Here is a 21,095-nt window from a genome sequence, read left to right as displayed (position 1 = left end):
GGCTCGGGTACGCTGCAGGCTAGGTCCCGCGGTAAATGCCATCCCCAGCAGTGTGCCATTTTGTCACCCCCTAAGGGGTAACACCCGGGGTGGACTGTACCCCCTGCACCCCCTTCCTATGCCCCTGTATCTCCACACATGCTATAATTCTCTGCTTCTAATCCTGTCCTGGAGGGCCCTCCTTCTCCTGACTCCCCTTGATTGCTCAAGTCTTCTGTTTCTATCAGCTCCTTGCTTGTCCGTTCTGCTGACTGCTCCTCAGTGTCCCACCACCAGGCTCCGGGCTCTAAACTATTGTCTTTGGAGCCTTCTCTGAGGGGCTCTTGGGAGACAGGCTCCCAGCAGTCTTCTTCATCCAGCCAGAACAGAACAGAACATATGATGCCTCTTATGACATCAGTCCATTCAACCACCTAGCTCAGAACTGGCGGCTGGCGGCAGCTCTCCAAGATTTGCGAATGGGACATAACTGAAGATGCCAGGGATTGAACCTAGAATCTTACTCATGCAAAACAGATGTTCTACCATTCGGCTATGCCCCTTCCCCTATTGTCTACTAAAATGGTGGTGTCTCTGCTTATGGCAAACTTACCAGGTTAGCTAGTAGTCTGTTAGTCTGCCAATTATAGTTATATACATATATAATTCTAATTTGATTACATGTGTCGCATCCGGTCTCTCTTAACAGCAAAACCCTTTTATTCATTAGTGAATATGGCACTGAAATTCTTCGCTAGTGGGAAAGAGGCAAGGAATTTAATTAACTCAGCAAGTAAAATGCATGCAGCGACAATGAAGTAAATTCAGAGAAAATAAAATTCTAATAGAATTTTTTTGTGGTACTGTGAAAAAACATAATGGAAGTTGATTTGATTTAGAGATTTCAATAAACTCAGAAATAATGGCCTTGTTAGGAATTTGTCACTAGGAAAAAAAGAAATATTTTGATGCTACACTTTGGAGAGACATGAATAGCTCATCTCACACAAATTAAATTTGGACCTTTAATAATTTTTTATTTTATTTTAAAAGTGCAAGTATTTTGCTCATAAAAACATTTATAGTTTTAATTCAGCTGAGGATTGTGTTTGTGTGATACACCACACACTGATCGAAAATAAAAGGACAGCAAATAAATCAAAAGGCAGCACAACTGAAAGTGGTTAAATTCTGTTATCAAGTAATTAAATGTACGGCAGTGAGAGCAAAGATGGTGGGTTACTCTAATTGTGATGACCAATGATTTTCAGCTAATAAATTTGACTAACTGACTTGATTTGATCCTTAACAGGCACCAGATTTTGTGCAAGATGTGACATTCTTAGACAGCTGGCAAAGGGTTACCACAATGCTATCAAATGAAATATCTGACTGGAAAATTGCCCAGAAGACACTTCCCTGCTTTCTACAACATGGTGTGCAGGTTGTCCTGGGTGGGGTAGAGATCCTTTTGAAGCAAATGTATAAACACAAATTACCAAACACACATCTGTATATGTCATTACCTTTAACAGAAATAGTTCCTGTCCAAGCAAGGTTGACTTGCCTATTACCTTATTAAGCTGAAATCGCTCATAGATTTGCATAAGAAATAGGGAACTATTTCATGTGGCAGCTTGTTTGGATACCATTTTAATAGTGTGTATCTCAGCAATTTGCCTTTGGCAACAAAAATAATAATAAATGTTGTTTACAGCAAAGTCTAGATTATCCTGTAACCTTAAATGCCAGTGGATGAAAGACTTTGGCCTTGTACTATTGAATTAGGTAGACTTTTGTCCATGCATGTTTCTGTGAACAGACACACTTTCTCCTCAAAATTGCCAGTGACATTTTTTATTGAAATAGGTCAATTATTTCTTGTTAAAAAGCAAACAATCAAGCAGAACACTTGTATTTCCATGAAATCCATTAGTGCTAAGTTGTTGGTTTTTTTGGGGGGGGGGTGTTTGTTTGTTTGTTTGTTTGTTTGGGTTTTTTTGCTATCAATGAAAGTGGAATGTTTTTCATAAATGTATTATAAGGTTATAGGTGCTCAATAGGTCAGAAAAAAAAATAAGTACAGTGGCTTCATTGAATTATGTGAACAAATAGCAATTAAGGAAACAAAACCAACAAAATACATAGATACTTTTGATATATGTTTAGAGACAGTCAGTGTTGGTTATCTAGAGTGTGTCTGAGGGTGAGTGAGAAAGACAAAGAGAATTTAATGCATCTATTGTTATTTGATGGTAGAGAAACACTATAGAATACCAGATTCTACCTTTAACTGTACTAATTAGAAGTGTGTTGTTGTTACTGTTACTGTTACTGTTATTTTGGGGGTGTTAAAATTATCTGATCAGTCATAGATTGGGTGAGCAAAAGAAATTGCTTTGAACTGTTCAGGACAGCTTGCTTTCCTCAAAAGTTTTGAAGACACCCCTTCCCCTGAAAGCAGGAGAAAATTAGTCCCTTTTTTCGGGGGGGGGGGGGGGAGATATGGTACTTTTGGAAAAGTATGGAGGGAAGTTTCTGCCAACCTTGGAACCAATTCCTTAAGAGGGGCGATGGCTCCTGCCTCCCTATCCCTACCCTCCTTCTTTGTGGCCAAATTAAAGTACTTTTTCAGTTCTTCTAAAGGTAAAATAGGTTATCTGGCTTGCCACCTCCCTTTATTTGGAAAACCACTAACAAGGAGTCCAGGTGGCACAGAAAAATCTTGGGGGAGTTCTATGCAGCTTGTGTACTGAAGGTTAGCTGTTCCTTTATTAGGGCTGGGGTCTAATCTCAGTGGCAGAATTTCCAGATAAAATGTGGTGAGGTGACTCTGACTGAATCCTTGGAGAGCTACTGCAAGTCAATGTAGGCCAGGAGTGACCAGTGAGCTTCCTTGGAATAATATTCCATAATTGGGGTCCTGCAACTGAGGAGGGCCTCTCCCCAGTTGCCACACACTTCACTTTTGTCAGGGACTGTGCTGAGGAGGGCTGCACTGTAATGGTGGCAGCCATCCCCTTCTCCTGCTCCTGAATGGCTTGCAGAGGGGCATAGTTCAGAAGGCAGAAGCTGGGAAATACTGGATGGGGAACAGCTAGGAGAAGAAACACTGGGAGAGAGAGGTTTAACAGATTTAGTCTCTGGATAGCATTTCTCCGCTCAGCCCAAGGTCGAGAAGTGCGCAGAAAGTCTCAGTACAGAAAGCACAGAGGGTACAAGCTCAGATTACAAGACATAGGAGTGAAATAGATCAATAGGGACTGGAGGGGTGTAAGCCTTAATTGGGAGTACCGCCATTCTGGGTTGACACTTTTTGTCCTTTGCTGTTTTTATTGGAGAAAATAACTGGTAAGAATTCCTTTAGTTTGATCTCCTCATATATGGCCATGGGAGAGGAAGTCAATTCAAGGAAGCCTGACAACTTTGCATACTCACAAGGCTATGGGAAGCACTCAAACTGCATGCTTACAAAGGTCTTGAAGTTCTGTGAATGAAGTTACTTCATTAGTAACAAAAACCTCAATGCTTGTCAAGTCCCAGTGGCACAACTGCTTGTGCTAACTCAAATATTTTGTTTCAGATTATTGTAGCAGCAATGAGAAAATGGTCCAGTCTGAATGGTAAATTCGTTTCGGATGAAAATCAAAAGCAGAATCCTTGCTGACCTGCTAAATGTGTGCTACACCTTTCTATTTAAAAGCTATCTGCAGTCATGATGTCTGTTTATTTTTTCAGAAGATATGCTCAAGACCATATTGAGCAGCATACATATTCATACTGCTAAATCCAAAATGGGATGCTTCTGCCTTTGATAGAAGTGCATAATTCCACCATGGGTGATAAATCAGCCAAGATCTATCTGTGCAATCCATCACACAGATGCAACAAATTCACACTAAATGATAGCTTAGTTCAAAAACTAATATGAGAGCTTTGGGGATCACATGTCTCATTCATAAATCTTTAGGCACATCATAACTCCTTTGTGAAAAACCATATAAAAGGAAGAAAATTTCAAATGCATTATCTCAAGACTTCATAAATATTTAGGCTGCAATGCTATCACATTTATTTAGAATTAAGTCCCACTGAATTCAATGAGACATTCTCTCAAAATATGGGCTATAAACGGGTGTCTACTTAGGAAGTTGTAGGTATTTATGGAGGGGAAAAAATAGTGCCCAGTGGCACCCCATAGCAAAGCATAACTACTGAAGCCCCCCTAAAGCATTCTCCTAGTCATGCTTTCTGGACCCGGTTCCATAGCCAGGGCTGGAATTACTAGAACACAGTGTCCTGAATTCCTATTCCACACAGCCAGTACAGGAAGAAGCTCATCAATGGTATCAAAAGTTGCAAAGAGACTGAGAAGCAGGAGCAAGGCCAAACTCCCCTTGTCATGCTCTCTGTAAAGGTCATCCCAGCACAACTAGAAGCATCATATTAGATATGGGGAAGAAATGGTGAATCTACCTAATCTGCGCTTTCTGAGACAATGTGTGAAATGAGGCACAGCTGTTCTTTGAAATTCACACTTTCCTGAATTTTTCAAAGCAGTTTTGCAACCAAGCAATATGTACAAAAATGCACATAGTCGGACGAAGTGTGCATACAAATGCATGTATGTGTGAAAAAAGCATACAAAATGCATTCTATTAGGGGGGAAATGCTTGTGGAAGCCATATGTACCAGAAAAAATTGGCACAAAAATGGTGGTGAATTTTCATGGGAACTTTAAAAACCCACAAGCTGATATGGAAATATGGATGACTGAATTTAAGGTTGGAAAAATGAGGCACTAATAAAACAAAAATTGAAAAGCTGAACATCCAGCGTGGCTTCCACGGCTTCCAATTGGCTGCAGGACACTCCTGCAGCCAATCGGAAGCTGCGCCTTGGTTTCTGAACATTTCAGAAGTCAAACGGACTTCTGGAGTGCATTCTGTTCAAAAACCAAGGTACAACTGTATTTACCTAAAGGTTTTCAGCAAAGGTTTTCTGTGGGGAAGGAATTCCAGTTTTGGGGTTAATGTAACACTTTAGAACAAGGGTAGGGAAACTAAGGCCCGGGGGCCAAATCCGGCCCAATCACTTTCTAAATCCGGCCCGCAGACGGTCCAGGAATCAGTGTGTTTTTACATGAGTAGAATGTGTGCTTTTATTTAAAATGCATCTCTGGGTTATTTGCGGGGCCTGCCTGGTTTTTTACATGGGTAGAATGTGTCATTTTATTTAAAATGCATCTCTGGGTTATTTGTGGGACATAGGGATTTGTGCATTATTATTTTTTTCCAAAATATAATCTGGCCCCCCACAAGTTCTGAGGGACAGTGGACCGGACCCCTGTTGAAAAAGTTTGCTGACCCCTGCTTTAGACTATCCATCCCCAAGCGGGTGCTTTCAAGGTGATGCTAGACTACATCAGCCATTACTGCTGGACCCTGACTAGTGGCCATGAAAGCTGGGTTGGATGGGAGTTGGGAGGGTACCAGTTTGGGGAAGACTGCTTTAGAATATTCATATACATTATCCTCACAGTCATTTGTTTATTGCTCCCTTGTGCAATAGTGCATCCATGGAGGATTCCCATTGCAGAAGCTGTACTCATATATCACAGGATATCTGGGCATGATGCAAAGTGAAGTACGAACAAGTTGACCACTGTTTCATTTTCTCATAACTCCTCTGGGTCTTCATTCTTCAGTAGGGTCATGATAAAACTTGCAACCTCCACAAGCAAGCAGGCAGAGTCATGGCTCTCCCCTGGTGGCTTCTGCCACCGCCTTCCATTGGGATGCCCTAGTGGCCCAAGTGCCAGAAGGAGGTATAATTCACTGAGAAAGTCACCTACCTGGGGGGTGAGGCCATGCTTGAAAGGCGAAAAACACAACAATACCTTGACCACAGGTGGCCATGCAGGCCATTATAGGAAACCTTATTGCAACCACCTTTGCTACTCTGCCTTGTCTGGACCAAAAGGATGTGGAGGTGCTGGAAGCCACACCTTCAAATGAAGTTCAGGGCTGGAAGGATGGAATTTGTGGTGGATTCCGGCAGTTTCACAAATAGTATAACCACAATGTGTCTCTCCACCCCACTGTTGGAATTCTGCCTGGGTCAGAGGAATGTGCCACAAGCAGGCACCGGCAGATATTCCTGTCGACCTCCCCGCGTCTCCCAACCTCTGCTGATAAGCAGGCGAGGTCCGGCGATTCTTCTCAGATGTATGAGAGGAACACACCGTTCTTCCTCTCTCCCCTTTGGTGTCCCCAGGGAGGGGAAAGAAGCAGACAGAAAACTATTTACATCATTTATTTCTGCCTCTTACATCAGTACAGAGAATCATGTCTGCACTCAACAACAGCAAGAAAGAAACTCCTCCCCTGTACTTCCAGTACAGGTCATATGACACACACACACACTGAGCTAACATCCGGTGCTCAGTACAGAATGGACTGCCCCTTTGTTCCCATGGCAACAGTCACAAACATCCTGTCTGGCTTTCCAGCCACAAGCAGCTGGCTGAGCTGCTAGAACCTTTGCTTGCTGCAGCATTGGTGCTTTATGGTAACATACTCCCCCTAAAGTATCAATGTGTGCTGCGAGCAAAGCGTCATCCAGAGAAGAAAACAAACAGTTGTTATATTTATAACATTCCCCTGTTGTTTCAGTTCCACCCTTGGAACTACCCGCCACTGGTTTAACCAATGTACCTCTCTGGTTGTGTGACTTCGCATTACCTTGGTTAACAACTCTCTGTTGTGCCTTTGTCTCTGACTCAGACACAGCTTCAATCTGTCCTTGGTCGTTTACAATAGCAACATATGCAAGGTTAGCAAACTCCTTTGAATACCCCTTGGGTGGTACACCCTTCGTTGCTCTCTCAGACCTGCGTATGAGGTTCTGATCCTCTGTGCTCACCGGTTCAACCTTTGGACTCTGTCGAGAACCAGTAGCAATCAGTGGTTCTTCCTCCACCTGTGAAGGTCTATCCATTGTGTGAGATTTCCTCTCAATGATTGTGACAACTGAGCTGTCTGAGCTATCGCTGTCATCATCAGTACTACTGAACTCAATGAGATCAAACTCATCATCATCATCATCATTATCAGAATCCTCTGTGGGAAATGTTTGTACTACAACCCGCTCTTGCTCTGGAGCACTCTCTAGGAACTTTGTGAGAATCACCTGACCAGATTCAGACAAAATTACTCTGTAGAGACCCTTTTCATAACCTACGAAAATGCCTCTGGCATTCTTTACTCCACCTGGAGCTTCTGTTCTCACATGAGACCCGAAAACCTTAAAATAGGCAACAGAAGGTTTTCTCTTGAACAGCTTCTCAAAAGGAGAACATCCCAACTCTGTTGAGACCTTTCTCAGCCACACATGAAGATAGGACGCTAGCGATTCGGCCCAATATTCATGTGGCAAATGTGAACTCAGCAATTGCGCATTCATCCCCTTTTGCAATTCTTTGTTCACTTTTACACAAACCCCCCTGTTCCACGCTTCTTGCGAAACTGCCACTTTGTGGTCTATCCCTTTTCCATCCAGGAACTTCTGAAACTTCTGTAACAGAAAAATTTGCTTCTCATCTGTGAAAAGACAATCAATGTTAGCATCATGCATACTTTTAACCTTGTCACAAAACTCCTGAAACTTTTCCAAAGTTTCTTGCGGTTTCTCCATCATATAAACCCAAGAATAATTAGTGAAACAATCCACACACACAAGGTAGAATCGTGCACCGCCTCTAGATGGTTCTAGAGGACCAATCACATCAGCATACACCCGCTGAAATGCTCTGTCGACCTTCTTCGTCACCTTCCTGGTGCTCAGACTGGTCACTCCTGCAAGAGAGATTTCGTTAGAAACAGAAGAATTACATTTCATGTAATCACTTTGATCAAAAGTCAACAAATACAGTCCATCTTTCTCTTTGGCAGTAAGAAACAGTTCTCCATCTTTGTAGATCTTGCAGCTTTTAGCATCATAGGACAGTTTCAGTCCTTTCTTTGCAATCTGCGACACGCTCAGCAGATTAAATCTCAGTTCTGGAACCAGGTAAACATCGCTTATAGTCAAGTTCAGACTTTCAAGATACACAGTCCCAATTCCAGTCGCTTCCAACTCCTGACCGTTGGCCTGTTTCACAGTGAAGCTTTGCTTCTTCAACGTCGAAAATAGTCCTCTGTGCGGGCACATATGAACCGTGGCGCCCGTGTCTATTATGAACGAGTTCTCAACATCTGGCGTGGTTCCTTTCGCCATCATAGCCTTTGCAGGTTTCACCTGGCACTTGGTACGGCTTTTGCCTGACGCCTGAGGCTTCGTAGAGCTGCTCTTTGCTCCTCTTGACTGGCGCGGCTTCTTACAGTTTCGCTGTAGATGCCCAGTCTGTCCACAATTGTAGCATCGGACAGCACTCAATGCTACACCATGCTCTCCAGTAGCATCAGCAGTGGGGGAATTAGAACTCTGTTCTTCCCTCCCCCTGTCTTTTTCTTCCAGTGCAGCAAGTCTGTCGTGTTCATTCAGGACCACAGCACAAACTCTCTCCGCGGTCAGCTGCGCGGCCGGTAGGGAACCAAGCTGACTGGCAACAACCTTGTAGGTGCGGCTAAGGCTGTTTATCATCATGAAGCAAAACACTTCCTCCTGAAGACGGAAATTGCGTTCCACCATCTGTTGACGCAGAAACTTCATTTCTGTCAGGTGCGCTTGAACATCTCCATCAGGCGCAAGTCTCAGATTGGTCAATTTCTCAAAATACAGCAACGCTGAAGAACCAGCATCTCTCTGATGCGTTGTACGCAGCGTGTCCCATACCTCTTTCGCATTTTCTAAATGCTGAACATGCACCAACTGATCATCTGAGACACACAGAATTATAGCAGTCCTGGCCCTTACATTCCGTGATTCCCAACCTCCGGTTGGTGCTGCAGGGATGGGGTTTTCAATTACATCAAAAAGCCTCTGATTCTGCAGCAGGGCCTTCATCTTTACAGACCAAGATGCATAATTGTCATTGGTTAAGCAAGGAGGGCAAGGCAAACCTCCCCCTTTCTTGGCATCCATCTTGAAGCCAAGCCTCCAGCTCACGATGTCAAACAAACTGTGAAATCCAACAGTTGTTTTTTCCTTTCTCACGCAGGCAAACTGCAAATTGTTTACGCTCTTTGCACCTGGCAGCTAAACTCAGGCTGCTATTGAAAAGTCCCTTCCAAGAGCTCGTAAACTTGTAGCCGAAACATTCTCTGATTTTGTTTCGCTTTCCCAGGCTCACTGTCCAGCTCCTCTGCCAGTAACTTTCCGTTACCTAGCAACAATGCATTTCAATGGGACTTCTTATCTACCACAAGAATTTGTGGAATGCAGGCCTCTTCTCCCGGAGCTTTTGTTTTCTTTGAAACGCAGCTCCGTGAACCAGGGAATTAATCTTCCTGCGTTCACACTTTTAGCCCGAAATGCAGCATACCTTGAACTTTGTTGCTCTGGAAAACACCTCTTCTTTCCATCAGCTGTCTGTGGAGCCTCTAGCTTCTTTCAGACGCTTCTCTCTTCCTCCTTGGAGCAGAGGAGGACAATCCACCAGCCTCTCATGCAGATGTCCGATGAATCGCAACCATCCGAAGGCTGCCACTGTTGGAATTCTGCCTGGGTCAGAGGAATGTGCCACAAGCAGGCACCGGCAGATATTCCTGTCGACCTCCCCGCGTCTCCCAACCTCTGCTGATAAGCAGGCGAGGTCCGGCGATTCTTCTCAGATGTATGAGAGGAACACACCGTTCTTCCTCTCTCCCCTTTGGTGTCCCCAGGGAGGGGAAAGAAGCAGACAGAAAACTATTTACATCATTTATTTCTGCCTCTTACATCAGTACAGAGAATCATGTCTGCACTCAACAACAGCAAGAAAGAAACTCCTCCCCTGTACTTCCAGTACAGGTCATATGACACACACACACACTGAGCTAACATCCGGTGCTCAGTACAGAATGGACTGCCCCTTTGTTCCCATGGCAACAGTCACAAACATCCTGTCTGGCTTTCCAGCCACAAGCAGCTGGCTGAGCTGCTAGAACCTTTGCTTGCTGCAGCATTGGTGCTTTATGGTAACACCCACCCCCTTGCAGCAAGCTAGCTTATTATGAAGGCTTTCAAAAGAGGCACCATGCTAGGTAACTGGGAGATTTCCTGTTCTGTATAAGTGGAAAATATTTCAAGGTGGAGACCAGAATATTTTTGCTAATTTTAACACTGAGAGTTTCCGGGAAATGGTTCGCTGCTTGCTTTTAGACTCTCCTGTCCATGATGATGATTCTGTTTCAATAATAAAATATATAAAAAGTTAAAAATAAAACTTGCAGTTAGGATATATAAAGTAGTCATCCCAATTACTAAAAATTATACTTATGCTGCTTAATTCTGCATTTCAGTAATGTTTAATATGTTTAAAGTTGCTGCTTCTCTATAGTGTCATTCTTTTCTCTTTTTTTGTACTTCTTATCCTAAACCAGTGTTCTTCGGCCTCAAATCTGTGGATGTTGGGATTACAATGCTCACCATCCCTGACCACTGGCTAAACCAACTGGGGATGATGGGAACTGCAGTCCTTCTACAGACCCAAAGCTGAAGAGCCATGTCCTAAGTCATGCTTGAGAAATATTGCCATTTGATTTGTGATGATAATTCCCATGATTGTGTTTGGTGAAATTTTTGACTGCAGCATTATCACTAAATAAGGTAAGCCACTCCAGTCAATCAGATTGAATGTGAGTGTGGGAAAAATAAGCCTGAGCACATTGGGATCAGGGAGAACATAGGACTACAACTGATTGAAACTAAGAATGCCTGCATTTGGATATCCTGAAAAACTATTATTTATTGTGATGTGAATGAAACTAGCCTCCTCCAGACTCACATGTTTCCCTTTCCTCTTTTCCTCCAGTGCGGCCACCGGAATTTTTACTTCCAATTTTGATTAACAGAAGGTCAGAGTTAAGTCCCCACCCCAAAGTGTGTGGTAAAGCTAAATTATTGTTTGCTTGAAACAAACCAGCTTCACAAACCATGGGTTGAAGTTGGCTTGTTTCAAGTAAACCATAATTAAGATTAACTACAATTAGTCCATAATTAAGATTAACTACAATTAGTCCATAATTAAGATTAACTGCAATCTGGATGACCTAGCAAACTCTCTTTAGTACAGTGGTACCTCAGGTTACATACGCTTCAGATTACAGACTCCACTAACCCAGAAATAGTGCTTCAGGTTAAGAACTTTGCTTCAGGATGAGAACAGAAATCGGGCTCTGGCGGCACAGCAGCAGTGGGAGGCCCCATTAGCTAAAGTGGTGCTTTAAGGTTAAGAACAGTTTCAGGTTAAGTACAGACCTCCAGAACGAATTAAGTACTTAACCTGAGGTACCACTGTAAAAGAAAAGAGAAAGAAAAAAAGGGAAACCTTTTAAACTCCTCTATGTGGGTGCACTAGGCAAAGAGTTGAGAAGGGTGTGTGTTTGAATCTGAGGGGCACAAGCGGGTCTAGGCTCATTCCTGAGGCAATAAATTGCAATAAACATGGACATTTAGAAATACAACATGCCTTTCTGAAGCGCTGGGAGATGCTCTCTGACACTCACAAAAATAAACATAAAAGCAAGCAAGCAATTTTAGCTCAGCCCCGGATTTGAGCTGTTTGCTGCAGTTAAGGTCTTGTACTAATCTGCACGCTGCCAACTTGCTGTCTAACTTTGCTTTGCAGGTAGGAGATGCAAAAGATTAAATTCCTGAAGCAGCAAGCTGTGAGATGTTGGCGACCAGATGGGGGAACTTGACATGAATGATGTACACAATGTAATATAACCCCAGACATCTGAAGCTCCTGCAGTACTTAGACTCAACTGGGTGAGTCAAAGTCACAAAAGGGTAATCCTTGCCCATGATATAGTACTGTGAGAGCTGCCTGCTCAGGTCTATAAGCAATGATTATAACCCATGTGATTTATTTTCCCTTCAGTCAGCATAAAAAAACAGCTTATTGATTTCTTTCTCTCCCCACTGCCCCTACCCATATTGCTGATTATTATGTAGCAATTTCCTAACCTCTTCCCAGTTCAGCAGAGAATACTTACTATTTGCTAAATTGATATCCCACCTTTTTCTTTATAGATTTAATAAGTATTCTCTCTTCATATACCTCGTAAGGATGGTCTCTCTCCCCTCAATTATCTGTTTTGCTCATGCATTCCGTTTGTGGATGATGTAAAACAAAATGATTGCAAACACCAGTATGCCAAGATATTCCAATATTGTAAACTGTGGGGGAGATGCAACAAAATGGAATCTAACGATGGCAATCTAAAGTGCTGAAACAGGAGGCCAATGAATAGAAGAAACTCAGACTTTATCCAGCCCATTACTTGTCAGTAGGGAGGGGGGTCATTCAAATAGTAGCCTCCCTATAAGCAGAGAGAAGGAGCACCAATGTCTGCAAAGAAAAGCAACTTTCTAGTCCTCATCACTGTGTGGAAAGAGCATAAAACAGAGAATATTAACAAGGAAATGCGGAAACCAGAATGCAATTTAAAAGAAACACACAAACACACACGTACATATATTTTAATACTTTCTTGGGGCTTTAATTAATAAATTAGAACATTTGGTAGCCAGAAGGACCAGCATTACTGATAGGCAATTCAGCCCGTATGACAGGTGGTAGAATTCATTTTATGTTCAAAATAGACTGCTGATCAGTGACGGATGAAGCAAGGAAAGGATTGTCTGTAGCCAGTTGAAGAAATGAATCAACTCCAAAACAAAAAGCAAGCAACACCCTTGTTCCCAAAAATGGCTGGGATCCAAGATCTATTGGGGCTCATCCAATAGTCTTGTGGCATCCCAATATAATTATGAAGGTCCCCCCCCCGCTTTGAACACCTGTCATTAGGTTTGTGTGCTTGTGTGTGTGTATGTTAAAATGCTTTTGAAACTTCTCATAGTTTGTCCTGCAACATAGGAAGGTCAGTTTTTCAAGGAAAAGCATCTCTAACCAGAACAAGACAAAGAAATGAGGTGTATAGGCAGGAGGAGAAGGTCTCCCATTACATGGCATGGAAAATAGTCTGCTGCTGTCCAGTGGACCAAAATAACCAGCAGATTTTGGGGCTAAGAGATAGCAAGGAATAGCCCCCCCAAAAAAAGAATCTGCTTTGTGTGTCTTTCAAAGACATGAAGCCATAATAATAATAATAATAATAATAATAATAATAATAATAATATTTTATTTATACCCCGCCCTCCCCGGCCAAAGCCGGGCTCGGGGCGGCTAACACCAGTAAAATTACAGTAAAAACATAATGGGGGGGACCCATTTAAAATACAGGTGAAAATGCAATTTCAAATGCAGCCTCATTTTAAAAGTAGCCCATAGATCAAAACCATAAGAGGAGGGAAACATAAGGGTCACACTGAATCCAAACCAAAGGCCAGGCGGAACAGCTCTGTCTTGCAGGCCCTGTGGAAAGATGTCAAGTCCCACAGGGCCCTAGTCTCTTGTGACAGAGCGTTCTACCAAGTCGGGGCCAGTACTGAAAAGGCCCTGGCTCTAGTTGAGACCAATCTAACCACCTTGCGACCTGGGACCTCCAAAATGTTGTCATTTGTCGGCCTTAAGGTCCTCCTTGGGGCATACCGTCCCCTAGGTATGTGGGTCCTAGGACGCATAGGGCTTCCAGGAATAGAATTTGCCCAACTTTCAAGTGAAAAATCATTTTTGCCATAATGCGGGTCCTAAAAAGGGGGCACACATTCTCCCACTGTTGTTGTTGTTGTTAAAATTTGAATGCAGCCCTTCATCTGAGGATCACAGCGTGGTTTACAATATGAACACATAAAATAGTAGCAAACAAAACAACAACACCTCCCCCCCCCCAGTTTAAAAGGTCCTAGATTGTTTAATGAGCCCAAGGCCTGGAGGAAGAGGAAAGTTTTTGCATGACACCTAAGACATGTGACCAAGGCACCAGGCGAGCCTCCCTGGGGAGAGCACTCCACAAATGGGGAGCCACTGCAGAAAAAGCCTGTTCTCGGGTCTCCACCTTCCAAACCTCTCATGGAGGGGGCACACAAAGAAAGGCCTCAGATGATGATTGCAGGGTCTGGGTCAGTTCATATGGGGAGAGACACTCCTTGAGGCAGGGGAAGCACAAACAGGAAGACAGGAAGTGCTCTGCCACTGCTGCCACTGCCATCACCACCAACCACTTTTTTTTCTCTTTTATGCTGGCTAAACATTTGTTTTTCAGCAGAAAAAGATACTTTACTCAGTGAAGTTCTGTCAGACTCCTTCCTTTCCCCAGAGCTACAACTGTTTTGTACAAAGATACGGCAACTTGGGCTTTCAGAGGATCTCCTGGGTGCTGTGGCTTTTCCAACCACCAAGGCCATGTTAAAACACTAGGCTGTAGGACATAAATTGCCAGGAACTAATTTCAGCTGTGGAAAAACCATGTTCCCCTCTTTATTTTCGACTCTCTTGGATGCAGGAATTTAACCTCAATTATCTACAATTTTTGTTTGACCCGCAAGAAAGAAGGGCTTTGTCACTGGCTAGGTTCAATTCTAATCCTTTGAACCTCCTTTGGGGTAGGTTCACGGGTATGGCCGAGGGAGATAGGATCTGCCCATGTGATGTCCATCTGGTGGAAACTCTAGCTCACATGGTCCTTAAATGTAAAATGTATGATGATCTCTGCCAACAATTCTTAGACCAACTATGTATCCCAATACGGAGACCAGAGACAGAGGTCATACGCTTCTTATTACAGGGGAGAGACCAAGAGCTCACCAAGACAGTAACTAAGTTCCTCTATTTGATTTTCTGCCGCCGAAGTACGCTACAGGACCCTGCCCTTGCTGGAGACCCACAGAGGTGAAATAGATTGTTCACCTCTTCTTCCCTTTGGCAAATGACTGTACTGTTGAAATGGCGATGAGTTCGCACTGGCCTATTTATTCTGAATGTTTGTAAGTGATGCCAGTAAAGGTTTGATGATGATAGTGACTTTTTTGCTCACTCAGAAGCTCAGACCGGATACGAATTTGAATCACAGTAGCATAACAAAGGTGGGAGACAGAACTCAAATCACCTCTTACTTTTCATGAATCTACTGAAAACATTTGTAGACCTGTTGATTCTTTAGGAAATTTTTATGTTATTTCTTTATTGCAGTAACCAATGTGTGGTGCTTGCTCTGGTGTCAGAAAATGAGAAATATATTGCATTCCTCCCTAATTCTAGCATAATATCCTAGGCCTCTTTCTTTTTTTATAAGCAAACATTTCATAAATAATGTCAACCATAGCAAACAATTTAAAAGTGCTTAAGTCCTAAGTCAAAAAGCCAAACTACTACCTATGCTTATACAGTGGTACCTCAGGTTACAGACACTTCAGGTTATAGACGCTTCAGGTTACAAACTCCACTAACCCAGAAATAGTACCTCGGGTTAAGAACTTTGCTTCAGGATGAGAACAGAAATCACGCGGCAGCGGCAGCGGGACGTCCCATTAGCTAAAGTGGTACCTCAGGTTAAGAAGAGTTTCAGGTTAAGAACGGACCTCCAGAACGAATTAAGTTCTTAACCCAAGGTACCACTATAAAAGGAAAGAAGACCATTCTGAAACATTTCCCTTTGAAATAATGGGTCTTTCAGAAATTGTTGACTTTGATTGGATCATGACCTTTGTCTCTCTCCACATAGTAAATCACTTTCTCTCCAGATCTTACTTCCTTTTGGAATGAAGATTGGCATTACTTTTTATTATTAATCACATAAAAAGCTAAATAAACAACTGAAATAAATTCAGTTCTGGGATAAGAATATTGGTCTTGATTTTTCTTTCTTTTTCATTTCTTTCACTGAAGATTCAGTTGGTAGATGTTGTGGTATAGCACAAAAAAATCTTTGCTGTCATTTCAGTTTAGAGAAAACAGCACAACTTTGTCTAAAGCTGTATTACTTTGCTCCCAAGCTGAAGAACATTTCAACATGAAGAGTGAGTATCAGTTGCTCCACCTCAGGCTACAGAGAGAGAGAGATCTGACATGCCAATTTTGTGTGAGACTTATGCCTCATTAATATGTGGTTTGTTTGTTTTTTAAAAAAGAAAATGCATACAAAAAACTGTATTTAAAATGTGTACTTAACAGTCTCTCAAGGTGCACATTTCTACATGTATTTTATCCAAAAATACAGTTATGCATTTTCAACCTAGAACCGAGGACTATTTCACAAAATTTGACAATACAAAAATCCAAAGGCTAATTACATTCTGATCCCTTTTATTAGTCCAAGAGATGAGAATTAGGCCAATAAATTTAAAAATGAGGGCCCAGTGAAATTCTCTTCCTTTCCTGTTTTCAGTCTCCAAATCTGTGAATTGTGACCCATCAAAGAGAGCCATCTATTTTGTCCCATCAGGAGTTCTACACCCCAATTTTTGCAGCTCCAAACAAGCAGCTACGGATACCAGAAAACTTATCCAAGCTAGGGCTTTGGAGAAGAACTTTGGAGGCTTGTAAATGTTCTCACCAAAGGTTCTGTGAGTATTTCAAGCTCTTGAATTCTTGTCCAGCTTGGATTAAATTGCTATCTAGCTTGCCCTTGGCACACAGATCTGCCATTCAAGAACTATGAGATGTTTGCAATCTGCCAATGATCTCAGGGTGCCCTTGAGTGCTGCACTGGCAAAGCTGGAAGGTGTGAAGGAAGCCCAGCCACTGCAAATAACCCTTGGGAATAGAGATTCTCTCTGAAGAATAGGCTCCCTCCTCTACCTGGTTCTTGCTCTGTAGCATCTTTCTACATCCACATTAAATCTAATGGAGCATCGAGGGTATGGGCAAGGTTAAAGCCATTCATAGAAGACATGATGACTAGTTTCTATCTTCACAATCTCCAGGAGGGAGGTGTTTCCAAATTGGATTGATTCACACTAGGGTTGCCATATTTCAAAAAGCAGGACATCCCAAAAGTTGTTGAGCCTTTATTAGGAACCTCCCTCCCCCCAAAATGTGATTTTTCGATTGACTTGCTAAGGAAATCCCACCCACCCCTACCCCCGGATGTCAATTCTGCATTTGAAATCCCAGTAATGTCCTGGAAAATCTCGACTTATGGCAGCCCTACTCACACTATGAGCCACGCCATTTTTCTATTCATTTGCTTGTACATCTCTATAAGCAACAAAGACAAGAAGTTTATCAAACCCCTGTTGAGCCACTCTACATGGCTGGTGACCTGCTGTTTGCTTAGGTGACATGCTGAATTCAATAATGCATGCAGGTCCAGCTATATGCCAGCTCACTATGTGAAAATTCACTTATCTGAACACAAACCATTATGCCCAAACCTTGCTATATGCTCCACAGATTCAGATATCTGAACAGCCAGCTTTGTTACTTCCTTGCTTATTTGTACTTTGCTGCCTTTTCTGAGCAGAAGCCATGCAAGAAGGGAGGGAGGGAGATCAGACAAATCAGAGAACAGGAAAGATTGGACAGATCGGACATCAGGAAAGGTCGGACAAATAAGTATTTCCTTTGTCTACCTTTTGCTGGTTGGCACCAGCCATTTCAGGAAAACACCATGGAGAGAGGAGGGAGATGGACAAATGCTAGATTAGAAATGTTCCCATTGGAATCAGTGGAAATTGTGGACATTTGCCTAACTAACAATTTCTAGGGAACACGTTGTGTCTGGTAAGCAGGGCCTGCATGTAATGATAATTACTATTTTTATTTGTGGGAGAAAAGCAATGGCAAACCTAGACAGCATCTTAAAAAGCAGAGACATCACCTTGCCAAGAAAGGTCTGTATAGTTAAAGCTATGGTTTTCCCAGTAGTGATGTATGGAAGTGAGAGCTGGACCATAAAGAAGGCTGATCGCCAAAGAATTGATGCTTTTGAATTATGGTGCTGGAGGAGACTCTTGAGAGTCCCATGGACTGCAAGAAGATCAAACCTATCCATTCTGAAGGAAATCAGACCTGAGTGCTCACTGGAAGGACAGATCCTGAAGCTGAGGCTCCAATACTTTGGCCATTTCATTAGAAGAGAAGACGCCCTGGAAAAGACCCTGATGTTGGGAAAGATAGAGGGCACAAGGAGATGGGGACGACAGAGGATGAGATTGTTGGACAGTGTTCTCAAAGCTACCAACATGAGTCTGACCAAACTGCGGGAGGCAGTGGAAGACAGGAGTGCCTGGCGTGCTCTGGTCCATGGGTCACGAAGAGTCGGACATGACTAAACGACAAAACGACAACATTTTTATTTGTTGCCTGCCCATCATTATCTTTTCCACTGAGTCTATGCAACCTATGGTTTGGAAAGGTGAATATAGCCCATTGAGTCAAGTGAGCAAACAGGAGTATTTTCAAGAACCAGCCATGTTCAGCTTGGTGAGACCTGCTCTTAACAGAGGGCAGGAGGAGCACAAAAAAGTAACCAGGGAGAAGCAAATTGAAGCAAATGTCTACATAGTAGAACTTTTAGTTCAAAGTTCTTCAAGCTTGAAGAAGTTAGTAACGCTGTGAGTGGGAAGGTGATCAAATAAAAAAGTGTTGTGGTTCCAAAGCCATCTTCAGCTGACATTTATTATATGTGCTGTCTCAGTGAGGTAACGTGGGGGGAGAATAAGGGCCTCTGTGACAGTCAAATAAGATATTGATCAGAATGGTGCCAGCTTTGAAATACTGTAGGCGGCTCTGCAGTAAGTCTTTTCAAAGGACTGTGCAAGCTCACAGTCTTGATTTGCTGAATGAGAAACAGGCATGGACACTGATGCTTCATCATTTGGATGTTAACAGGCCTCATCCATCTGAACCCCTGCATTGTTGCAGAGAAGACTCTTAACACTTCAATAGCAAGAGGAAAAGTATTTCACAAGGACCAGCTAAGACCTAGTTCTCATTTCAGGGGCAAATCTTTGCCTGGACTTGCATTTCAAAGCACCCATTTGGTCTTCTTCGGGGCCTAGAGTGGACAACACAGAACTCCAGCTAGTTCAAAACCAGTTCAGTTTTGCTCCAGCAAATGGAAAGCTGCATCTCTTACAGAATTCTGCTTGGGTCATAGCTCAGCAGCAAAGCAGTGTGCAAATCAACTAGTGAGGAAATCTTTTTATACGAGAGAGCACAAAACTTTGACTCATAGCCAAAAAAACACTACTGCACTAGCTTAAGCAAGATTTCTTTGCATTTAGCCCTTTTGTCACTGGGAAAATGACAAGGATGTTTTCCTGCAAATTCACAAGTTTAATCTTATGGGGGAATTATTCTGTGTGCAAACACTGCCTCTCTAACACATACCACTTTCGTGATCTCAGCACAAGTGGAAAAGAATCATTTGCACTTGGAAAACAGCTCTGAGCGGCAATTTGCCAGAGTGTTCCAGTCCCCCCCCCCTTTTTTTTTTGCTCCCTGTGAGAAATGGTTTTTGTGTCTTTGAAAAATGTAGGGCAAAAAAAAGAAAAGAAAGAAAGAAAGTGTTTTGCTCTTTCACCAATTGTGTACAATAGGACTTTTATTATGCAGGTGTTTGGCTGACACAAGCCTAAGATGGTTAGTCTTTGTGATTCATTTAGGATGTCCGAAGAGCTGATTGCAACTTTTAAAGTGTGTGTGTTTTATATATAAAAAAGGCAGTTTAGCACCTCATTTTGGGTAATTAATGTGCATATCGATAGAGGTGCACCTAAGCATGAGGTTGGCCTTGAATGTTTGGTACAATCCTGTTAAATTGTGGGTGAACATATCAGACGACACAGCGATTCTTCAAACAGCTCTTGTTTATTTACAGACCCAGAACAGAACTGAACTGAAGGGTTCAGCCAGCCTGCTTATATAGAGCTCCACTACAATGCAACAGTAATATCTTTCTGTAACTATCCAATCACTGAATGTCACTTTCAATTCCTTATTTGCATATGTGGACCTGAGTGAAAACTATCTACAGTATGTCCCTGCTGGCCCAAGATGAGAACTTCAGTACATAACAAATCCCATAGAGTATATTTCAGAGATGTGGCATGGAAATATATACATACACATATATGAATGAATGAAAACGGGGAATTTTCTGTGTGTGTGGAGAAAGAGAGAAAGAAAAATCAATGCAATGTTAACAACAACCACATGTGGCCCAGAGGTTAAGGGACAATTCAAATCAGTATTGCAAGGGGGTGGCCCAGAGAAATAAAAGTGATTTAATCTTTTCCATGCCATGATCCCATTCTACATCATCCTCTAACCAGGTTGCTATTGCTCCTGGAGAAAGATGTAATTGGCACTAGTGATGGGCAGCAGAAGTGAATTTAGGAGTGTACTATTGGTTCAGTTGCACTGGCTAGCACTCAGGAAAGAGACTGTCATGGAAACATGGGATTAAATTCCCTTTCTTATATACCATAGTCCCGATCTGGACTCTCCCCACTCAACTTCTATTTAAAAAATAAAACAAACAAAGAACAACAACATGTGCTAAACATCACATCTAGGTTGGCCCTTGAGTGTGGGGGCCCAGGTAGACAGTATGAATGAATTTTATTAGTTGGGTCACAGACCAGTTCCAGCCCACATACAATATCATGGAAGTCATAAAACATGATAGGGATACATTTGAATTTGCAATTAGGTATAACAGGGACAATACAGATGTAGCAACAGTTTAAAAATATATAAACTAAAACTTAGTCACTAACATATAACCTAAAATTATCATTTAAGGCCTTAATCATTATGATAGCACAGCTTGTTCCCTAAGTTTTATGGCAATCACACAGAATTTGGCTACCCTTAATGTGATCTCAGGATCCTTGAGGGAGACAGTATGTTCATGCCGGATGGTGAACACCCTGAAACTGCAAAGCGTGTGTTAGGTTTACAAGGGGTTCCTGTCATCAGTAAAGTCACTTTTTTGTAATTCCAAAGCGTATTGAATTTCAGTTCGGAAAGCATTGTAGTCCTGGGGCTTCCCTCCAAACTTATTTACCAGCCCGGGGACCTTCCTCCCTATCGGGGTGGATCTGACCTGTGCATCCTGAGC

General features: G+C 42.5%; 1 long non-coding RNA gene across 2 annotated transcripts; it reads left to right on the top strand.

The window, feature by feature from the left end:
- The first annotated feature begins 414 nt into the window (after positions 1-414).
- Positions 415-15,043, top strand: LOC308484956. Of its 2 annotated transcripts, none has more exons than XR_013990230.1 (5): positions 415-595; positions 1,292-1,415; positions 10,503-10,728; positions 11,750-11,892; positions 14,814-15,043. It is a non-coding gene; the product is annotated as an uncharacterized lncRNA (long non-coding RNA). The 2 variants fall into 2 exon arrangements; XR_013990231.1 differs by having other exon boundaries at positions 1,292-1,423.
- The last annotated feature ends 6,052 nt before the right edge of the window (positions 15,044-21,095 follow it).

The sequence above is a fragment of the Podarcis pityusensis genome, assembly GCF_964106645.2.
Source record: "Podarcis pityusensis genome assembly, chromosome: 9".
NCBI classification, from domain to species: Eukaryota; Metazoa; Chordata; class Lepidosauria; order Squamata; family Lacertidae; genus Podarcis; species Podarcis pityusensis.
The sequence above is the reverse complement of the archived record's forward strand: the minus strand, read 5'-3'. Positions and strand labels throughout refer to the sequence as shown.